General features: G+C 41.2%; 1 pseudogene; it reads right to left on the minus strand.

Moving 5' to 3' along the window:
• Positions 1 to 7489: 7489 nt before the first annotated feature.
• On the minus strand, positions 7490 to 7957 carry LOC110311162 (annotated as a pseudogene).
• Between the last annotated feature and the right edge of the window lie 2489 nt (positions 7958 to 10446).

A 10446-nucleotide genomic window follows, 5' to 3' on the forward strand; every position in this document is an offset into this window, starting at 1 on the left:
GCTGCTGACCCAAGCAGAACTAGTGTTGGGTTAGCACTGATTCAAACTTAATTCGTATCCTACCGCATCCTCAGCAACACTTTACAAAACTGAAATTTTAAGCTAGCGCTAGCATGTGTACCTGTCCGTTGTTCTGATGCCCGATATGAAGATCCTTTCCTTTCTTGTGGAGCTCCACACAGCAGCCATTTCTCTTAGCATCCCTCTGCCATTCTTCAGGTTCCTGTTCAGGGGCCAAACTGTTGTGGCCCGCCGGCAGTCCGCAATGGTTTAACTGAGAATGGCAGTTCGAGCTGAAAAGAGAGGAAGCTAGATGGGGCAGGAGAAAGAATGGGGCCAAGACAATTCCATGTTCAAGGCCCACCTTTACTAATTCAAACATTCAGTTATAAAGGAAGGGGGAGGGAACCCAATTTCCCGCCAAGTAACTCGGGGTCCAGTAGCAGGATGAACACGTGTGTGCCTCCAAGCAGCAAAGCTGACAGGGTCCAGCAGTGGGCGTGGCAGAACGAATGAGCAGGAAACTCCACCCTTGAGCAAGCAGGTTCAAGCAGGTGGGGGAAGGGAAACCACACCTGAGTGAGGTAACCCAATCATAAAAGTACACACATAATATGCACTCACTGATAAATGGATATTAGTCCAGAAGCTCAGAATACCCAAGATACAATTTGCAAAACACATGAAACTCAAGAAGAAGAAAGACCAAAGTGTGGATACTTCGATCCTTCTTAGAGGGGGGAACAAAATACCCATGGAAGGAGTTACAGAGACAAAGGTCAGAGCTGAGATTTAAGGAAGGATCATCCAGAGACTGCCCCACTTGGGGATCCATTCCATAAACAACCACCAAAGGCAGAAACAATTGCATATGCCAACAAGATTTTGCTGACAGGACCCTAATATAGCTGTCTCCTATGAGGCTATGCCAGTGCCTGGCAAATACAGAAGTGGATGCTCACAATCATCTACTGGATGGAACACAGGGTCCCCAATGAAGGAGCTAGAGAAAGTACTCAAGGAGCTGAAGTGGTTTGCAGCCCTATAGGAGGAACAACAATATGAACTAACCAGTACCCCCAGAGTTCCCTGTGCCTAAACCACCAATCAAAGAAACACATGGTGGGACTTGAGTCTCTAGCTGCATATGTAGTAGAGAATGGCCTAGTCAGCCATCAATGTGAGGAGAACCCTTTGGTCCTGTGAATGCTCTATGCCCAGTATAGGGGAATGCCAGGGCCAGGAAGCAGGAGTGGGTGGGTTGGGGAGGAGGGCAAGGGGATAGGGGAGAGGGGATTTTTGGAGAGGAAACTAGGAAAGGGGATAGCATTTGAAATGTAAATGAAGAAAATATCTAATAAAAAATCAAGATAAAAACAAAAAGAAAACCATTCTTTCAAACCTAGATCATCTTTTTTTTAAAAAAAGATTTATTATATATATATATATATATATATATATATATATACATACATACATACATACACACACACACACACACACACACACACACACACACACACACACACATATATTTCCAGGCGTGTCTGAAGGCATATATATATATATGGATGCTCTGATCAGAGGGCATCTGATCCCATTACAGATGGTTGTGAGTCACTATGTGGTTTCTGGGAATTGAACTCAGGACCTCTGGAAAAGCAGTCATTGCTCTAAACTGCTGAGCCTTCTCTCCATCCCTAGATCATCTTCTTAAGGCTAAACAACTTAAGTTTAATTATGAGACTATATAACTAGCCTTCTACCCCATCAGAGATCTAAGAAGAAAATAAATAGTACTTGAATATGTAGAACACACAACAACATAGTTTCCAAAACTTAAATAATTTGTAGAGACAGCTGACTACCTGGACAGTATCCTATATTCCTCCTAAGGTGGGAGCATCTGTATTTAGCCTTCTGGCCCAGAACCATTTGACAGACCTCAATTGAAGCAAAAATTATGAAGAAATAGCTTACCCTATATTGTTAGAGCTTAAGATTCAACTATTCCACACCTGTTTCTCATTTTTGGATAATATTTTTTGTTTGTAGATGAATTAGCACAGTTCTTGCCTAATGGCTATTCTGTTATAATTGGAGCAACTCCATACAAAGATAATGATGTCCAGTATATTCTTTGAAACAGGATGGGGGTATTGTTAGAAGCAGACATGTCTCCTATTCAAAAGATCTATTAATAATGAAATGATTTTAATTGTCATATTTTGTAGATCTTTGAAGTTTTTGAAGATTATCTATACCTATATATTTGAATTGTTTTTTATTATTATAGTTATTTTTTATTAGATATTTTCTTCCTTTATATTTTAAATGCTATCCCCTTTCCTAGTTTCCTCACCAAAAGTACCCCTATACCTTCCCCCCCGCTCTGCTCCCCAACTTACCCACTCCTGCTTCCTGGCCCTAGCATTCCCCCATACTGGGGCATATAATCTTCAGAAGGCCAAGGGTCTCTCCTCCCATTGATGGCTAACTAGGCCATCTTCTGCCACATATGCAACTAGAGACGAAAGCTTGGGGGAGTACTGGAGTACTGTTCCTCCTATAGGGGTCCCTTCAGTACCCTATAGGGGGTACTTCTACTAGGTCCTTCATTGGGGGCCCTGTGGGACAGGTAGTGCTGGATCTTTCTGTGGAATTATGTCCATCTTTCTGAGGAACTACCAAATTGATTTCCAGAGTGGTTGTACCAGCTTGCAATCCCACCAGCAATGTTCCTCTTTCTGCACATCCTCGCCAGCATCTACTGTCAACTGATTTTTTGAACTTAGCCATTCTGACTGGTGTGAGGTGGAATCTCAGGGTTGTTTTGATTTGCATTTCCCTGGTGATTAAGGATGTTGAACATTTTTCCAGGTGCTTTTCAGCCATTCAATACTCCTCAGTTGAGAATTATTTGTTTAGCTCTGTATCCCATTTTTTAATTAATTAATCTCTAGTTTCTTTTTGAAGGCACTAAGAGCTATGAGTTTCCCTCTTAGAAATGCTTTCATAGTGTCCCATAGGTTTGGGTATGTTGTGGCTTCATTTTCATTAAACTCTAAAAAGTCTTTAACTTCTTTCTTTATTCCTTCCTTGACCAAGGTATCATTGAGAANAGTGTTGTTCANTTTCCANGNGAATGTTGNCTTTCCATTATTTATGTTGTTATTGAAGATCAGCCTTAGTCCATGGTGGTCTGATAGAATGCATGGGACAATTTCAATATTTTTGTATCTGTTGAGGCCTGGTTTGTGACCAATTATATGGTCAATTTTGGAGAAGGTACTCTGAGGTGCTGCAAAGAAGATATATCCTTTCGTTTTAAGATAAAATGTTGTATAGGTATCAATTTAATCCATTTGTTTTATCACTTCTGTTAGTTTCACTTTGTCCCTGTTTAGTTTCTGTTTCCAGGATCTGTCCATTGATGAGAGTAGGGTGTTGAAGTCTCTCACTATTTTTTTGTGTGGTGCAAGGTGTGCTTTGAGCTTTACTAAAGTTTCTTTAATGGATGTGGATGCCCTTGCATTTGGAGTATAGATGTTTAGAATTGAAAGTTCATCTTGGAAGATTTTATCTTTGATGGGTATGAAGTTTCCCTCCTTTTTTTTTTTTTGTTAACTTTAGGTTGAAAGAAGTTTTTATTCAATATTACAATTGCTACTCCAGCTTGTTTCTTGGGACCATTTGTTTTGAAAATTGTTTTCCAGTCTTTTACTCTGAGGTAGTGTCTGTCTTTGTCACTGAGTTAGTTTTCCTGTATGGAGCAAAATGTTGGATTCTGTTTATCTAACCAGTGTGTTAGTCAATGTCTTTTTATTGGGAAATTGAGCCTATTGATGTTAAGAGATATTTTTAAAAGTCGTTGTTACTTCCTATTATTTTTGTTGTTAGAGTTGGAATTTTGTTCACGTGGCTATCTTCTTTTAGGTTCGTTGAAAGATTACTTTCTTGCCTTTTCTAGAGAGTAGTTTCCCTCCTTGTGTTGTATTTTCCCTTTATTATCCTTTGAAGGGCTGGATTTGTAGAAAGATATTATGTAAATTTGATTTTGTCATGGAATACCTTGCTTTCTCCATCTATGGTAATTGAGAGTTTTGCTCATAATAGTAGCCTGAGCTGGCATTTGTGTTCTCTTAGGTTCTGTATGACATCTGCCCAAGATCTTCTGGCTTTCATAGTCTCTGGGGAGAAGTCAGGTGTAATTCTGATAGATCTGCCTTTATATCTTGACCTTTTTCCCTTACTGTTTTTAATAATCTTTCTTTGTTTTGTGCTTTTGGTGTTTTGATTATTATGTGACAGGAGGAATTTCTTTTATGGTCCAAACTATTTGGAATTCTGTAGGCTTCTTCTATGTTCATAGGCATCTCTTTCTTTAGGTTAGGGAAGTTTTCTTCTATAATTTTTTGAAGATATTTACTGGCCCTTTAAGATGGAAATCTTCCTTCTCCTCTATTCCTATTATCCTTCACTTTGGTCTTCACATTGTGTCTTGGATTTCCTGGATGTTTTGGGTTAGGATCTTTTCGCATTCCACATTTTCTTTGATTGTTGTGTCCATGTTTTCTATGGTATACTCTGCACCTGAGATTCTCTCTTCTATACCTTATATTCTGTTTGTTATGCTTGTATGTATGACTCCTGACTTCTTTCCTAGGTTTTCTATTTCCAGAGTTGTCTCCCTTTGTGATTCATTCTTTCTTTCTTTCTTTCTTTCTTTCTTTCTTTCTTTCTTTCTTTCTTTCTTTCTTTCTTTCTTTCTCTCTCTCTCTCTCTCTCTCTCTCTTNTCTCTCTCTCTCTCTCTCTCTCTCTTTCTTTCTTTCGCTCTTTCATTCTTCCTTTCTTTCTTCTTCTTCGTCTTCATCTTTGTCTTTTTCTTCTTCTTTTTTGTCTTTCAAGACAGGGTTTGTCTGTATAGCCCTGGCTGTCCTGGAACTCACTTTGTAGATCAGGCTGGCCTCGAACTCAGAAATCCGCCTGTCTCTGCCTCCCAAGTGCTTGGATTAAAGATGTGCACCCCACAGCCTGGCTGCTTTGTGATTTCTTTATTGTTTCTACTTCCATTTTTAGATCCTGTATGGTTTTGTTCAATTCTTTCACCTGTTTGGATGTGCTCTCCTGTACTTTTTTAAGGGAGTTATTTATGTCCCTCTTATAGTCTTCGATCATCATCATGAGAAGTGAATTTAGATCCATATCTTGCTCTTTTGGTGTGATGGTGTATCCAGGACTTGCTATGGTGGGAGATTTGGGTTCTGATGATGCCAAGTAACCTTGGTTTATTTTGCTTCTGTTCTTATGTTTGCATCCTGCCATCTGATTATCTCAAATGCTTCCTGCCCTCCATATATCTGATTGGAGCCTATCCATCCTGTAATACCAGTTGAATCAGAACGTCTCAGAGTCTTTGTGATCCTGTGGTTCTGGGATCCTGAGATACTGAGATTCTGGTTGTGTCATAGTTCTTGGCAGTTAAGCTTCCTCTGAGACCCTTAGATCCTGGTGTGACCAAGCTCCTGAGATTCTGGGATCCTGGGATCCTAAGATCCTTGGTGTGTTAGAGTACCTGGAAGTGGTACCTTCTTTGGGGACCATGGTGATGTCTGCTGAGTTTGAAACCAAGGTAGACCAGTGCTGACCAGAAGGAATCTGAGCCACTGGTTGGGCAGGGTACCTGTGACTGTGCTCTAGCTGACCCCAGGCACCTTTGGTTCTGTTGGAACAGATGTTGTGTTCCACTCACCAGTGATCCTAAGATCTAGGTGTGCTAGGGTGTGCTAGGGTGTCTGTGGGGTAGAGAGTCCTCCGGAGACCATGGGACTGCTCACCAAGTTTGGTCCCAAGGTGGCCTGGCACTGGTGCAAACTGGAAGAAATCTGAGCCACTTAAGCCTTGTATTCTTTAATGAGTTTTATAGGATAATGCCTGTTTAAGAGTAATAAAATTAATTTTAAATTTTATGTAAATATATAAATATTTATTTCAATGAGAACCTTAAATCTGTATTATTATATAGCAGACATCCAAATGCAAGGAATCTGGATGACAACTCTCCATACCTTCTTCCTGCTGGATAAGAGGGATGAATATTTTTTAAGTGTTGGTGAAGGGTAGAAATGGAAAATTTGGTTAGATTTAAGAAAGCTAGCTTTACCATTTGTTATCTAGTCTCTGTTTAGAAAGATTATGGTTTGATTGAAGTTCTGACTGTATCAGTCCAAAAGCCTCAATGAACTGGGGCCATTAGGGATCAGCAGCTATTCCTAAAGCTGTACTGGGAACAAGTCTCTGGAAACAGCTTCTGATGAGGCAAGCAGCAGGAACAACACGTCATTTTAGCATCCCCAAGGATGAATCTTGTCAGAGCTGTATGTTGGTGTTTCATTTCTTAATATGCAAATCTTATAAGAAAAGTTTAAGTTCTATAAAGATAGTTGTATAGATTAGTTACAGATAAATTGTTGCTCCTTGTTTGAGCAGATGAAAGACAGCTGTATTTTTTTATGAGTTAGTTTGGTCAATATCCAATTGTAATAAATCTTCATTCATGCCATGTGAAGGATTGTGGGTTAAAATGTGTGGCCACTGGATATCATGGAAAAGCTGAGAATGGAGTGGGGTCATTGAAGGCGGGCTCTAGCCTGGGGCCAAAGGGAAAAGAGGGGGAAGAGGAGAAAGAGAGTTCTTGGCTTGCTTGGGTGAGTGGCTTGGCTTGGTGGAGACCTTGGCTGAGAATACAGAGAGGCCTTCTATGGGAAGTTAGATGCAGCTCTTTAGAAGAAGACCTGCTCCACTGCTCCAGCACAGTGGATCCCGATGAAAAGAGGTAGTACATGGTATTAAAGCATTTATTGTTATGGCAGAGAGTTGTGATGAGTGATATGGTACCCTACTTTCTCAGGGAGGGCCTGAGGTTAAATACCTTTTTCAGGAAGGAGTGTCTGGGAAGGACAGCTTAATTGGCTAAGTTTAGTTACTCCATTAAATAATGTTAGTTATTTAGTTGGACCTTTAGTTACTTCATTAAAATGGAAATCTATCTTGAGGCTACAAGACCTGTAGCCACATCCTCTACCTGTAGAGGGACTTGGGGCATTTCCCTGTGTGACTGATAGCTACAGAATTATGGAGAGCTGAGGCCTTCTGTCAGGAGCCTGGTGTCTAGGAGTGTAGCAGGCAAATACCTTCATTCCCTTGCAGTTATCTGTTGGGTCTCCAGAGTTTAAACCTAGTTGGACCAGAAAACAGGCTGCTTTTCACAGTCACACAAAGGATGGCATGATGAACTTAAAGGATTCTGTAACCAACTAGAGTTATTGGCTAATTTTAGCTGTAGTTTTGGCTAGAGACATTTCTTTTTAACAGATCTTGCTTCAAGTTTATTTGTAAAAATAGCAAAGGACATTGGTCATCTGCAAATAGTATGTGGGTGGGTGTGTCACAGCAGTCCATCTGTCTTCACACAGGCAGGAGCCTTTTCTATGGGGCCTTCACTGGGACCTGGGCACCTTTGGAAGCCTTGGCTGGAGCTGAAGCCTGAGCCTTAGCTGGAGCTTTGGCCTCTGCCTTGGTTTGAACCTTGGGCTTTAGTTGACAGAGCCTACAACCCTTGGCCATGAAGCTTCAAATCCACTTCCCAAGCTTGGGTTGAGCAATGAAAGCCAGATGGCTGAGTTTGCAGCTGGGGCCCTTTGGCACCTTAGGCTTGATGGCCTGAGGCTTCACAAGGGCCTTGATGGCCTCTGTACGTGCACTTACTGCCTTTGCATTGTTGGCCTGCATCTTCTTCAGGCCTTTCTTATGCTTCTTGGCAAAGAGCATGTTCCCCAGAAACTTGAGGTCAACCCCCTTAAGAGATTTGTATCTTCGTGACTGGGGTTTCTTGATGCCATTTCTGTGCCATTTGTGGGACTGGTTGTGTGTGGTATGGTTCTTGGACTTGGCCATGTCTGAAAGGTAACCTGGAGCTCCCGAAGAGCCTGGGACTGGAAAAGAAAGAGAGCGGCTAGAGACATTTTTATGTCTAAGCCAGTTGTTCCCATGTGGAGAGATCAGCAAATCATGTTATTTGTCTTGTTTCATGTTCTTGAATTTTTCTTTCTTGTCTGTAGTCGAGATCTTCAAGGGGTCTTCCGATATCATATCTGCTCCATTATCATTTTGGAAAGGGTCCAAAGCCTCTTTTTTCTTTCCCAATAACACAAATATAGAGATTTTTCTCCCAAAATAGCATGTACAGCAACCCAAAATCATCAAATGTATAGATTGATTCAATTTAGCAGCCTCTATTTATTTTTGGCCTGCTCTATTTTGATATCTCTCACAGAGGATTTGTAATCACCAAACTTATACCCAAATGCATTATGATCATTAAAACAACTGAAAATAATTAAAGCAATCTTAAACAATTATTATAATTCATTGAGACAGAGTCTCTCCCTATATCTTGCCTTTGTTCCTACCCACAAGAAAGTAGGTTTTCTTTTAGCATTGGGGGAATTCTATACACTAATTTCTAACATGGTTGCATAAGTTTGCAGTCCTGCAAACAGAATGAGGTTGCCCTTTTCCCAATTCCTCCCCAGAAATCATTGACAGGTTTTGTTTTTCTTTATCTTTAGGCATTCTGACTGAGGTAAAATGAAATCTCAAATAGTTTCATTTACATTTCTCTAATTGCTAAGGATGATAAACACCTTTAAAAATATTTTTAGGCCTCTCTGTCTAGGGTTGCAGCTGTCAGTGTTGCGTTTGGGCTCAGCAAGCCTGAAGCAAAAAAGAAAAAAAGCTAAAGAGACAAAACACAACCCAAAACCTACAGAAAAGCCTCAAAAACCTTTAAAAAAGAAAAGAAGAGGGGAAAAAAGGAAAAGAGGAAAAAAACAATGGAAGAAAAAGAGAATGAGACAGCGATCTTCTGGCCTGCATCCCTGTGGTGGTAAACCATTCCCCTTGGCCCAGCTGGCCTCTGTACTCCTCAGTATCACATAGCAGCCCCGCACCTTGGCAGGCCACACCTTGTGTCTGCACTGCCCTTTGCCTGCACTGGCAAAGATTTGGCTTCCCCCTTCTTGGGCCGCTATAATGTAAACCTCCAGGAGCCCCGAGTCTATATCTATCACAAAACACATGTCCCCAAGGCTGCCTTGAGAGCAGCATCTGACTGCATCTTTAAAAAAAATTTGGCCTTCCGGTGCCACAAGCACCAGGGTAGCTAGGGCGCAGAGTCGGCTGACACCCACAAGCTACCCACAAGACCCGGCACGAGATCTTAAGACCTCTGGTGAGTGGAACACAGCTGCTGCTCCAATCCAATTATACGGGACCTGAGACTGCATTAATTAGGGAAGCAGAAAACCCGGCCTGATCAGGGGCACAAGTCCCTTCCAGTCCACGCCAGAACAGGGGTACCTTGGGTGTGGAGTCTGCGGACACCCGTAAGGTATACACAGGACCCTCCATGGGATCTTAAGACCTCTATGAGTGGATCACAACTTCTGCCAGGAGGCAGGTTCAAACACCAGTTATCTGGGCACCTTCCCTGCAAAAGGAGAGCCTACCTGCAGAGAGTTCTCTGAACACTGAAATTCAGGAGAGAGCTAGTCTCCCAGGTCTGCTGATAGAGGCTAACATAAACACATGAGGAACAAGATCTAACCAGAGACAACTACAAAAACTAACTCCAGAGATTACCAGATGGCAAAAGGCAAACATAAGAATCTTACTAACAGAAACTAAGACCACTCACCACCATCAGAACACAGCACTCCCACCACACCCAGTACTGGGCACCCCAACACACCTGAAAAGATAGTCCCTGATTTAAAAGCATATCTCATGATGATGGTAAAAGACATCAAGAAGGACTATAATAACTCACTTAAAAAATGCAGGAGAACACTGCTAAACAGGTAGAAGACCTTAAAGAGGAAGCACAAAAATCCCTTAAAGAATTGCAAGAAAACACGACCAAACAGGTGATGGAATTGAGTAAAACATCCAAGACCTAAAAAGGGAAGTAGACACAATAAAGAAAACCCAAAGTGAGGCAACGCTGGAGATAGAAACCCTAGGAAAGAAATCTGAAACCATACATGCAAGCATCAGCAACAGAATACAAGAGATGGAAGAGAGAATCTCAGGTGCAGAAGATTCCATAGAGAACATCAGCACAACAAAGAAAATACAAAATGCAAAAAAACCTAACTCAAAACATGCAGGAAATCAAGGACACAATGAGAAGACCAAACGTACGGATAATAGGAGTAGATGAGAATGAAGATTTTCAACTTAAAGGGCCAGCAAATATCTTCAACAAAATTATAGAAGAAAACTTCCCAATCCTAAAGAAAGAGATGCCCATGAACATACAAGAAGCCTACAGAACTCCAAATAGACTGGACCAGAAAACAAATTCCTCCTGACACGTAATAATC

The sequence above is a fragment of the Mus caroli genome, chromosome 16 (assembly GCF_900094665.2).
Source record: "Mus caroli chromosome 16, CAROLI_EIJ_v1.1, whole genome shotgun sequence".
Taxonomy (NCBI): domain Eukaryota; kingdom Metazoa; phylum Chordata; class Mammalia; order Rodentia; family Muridae; genus Mus; species Mus caroli.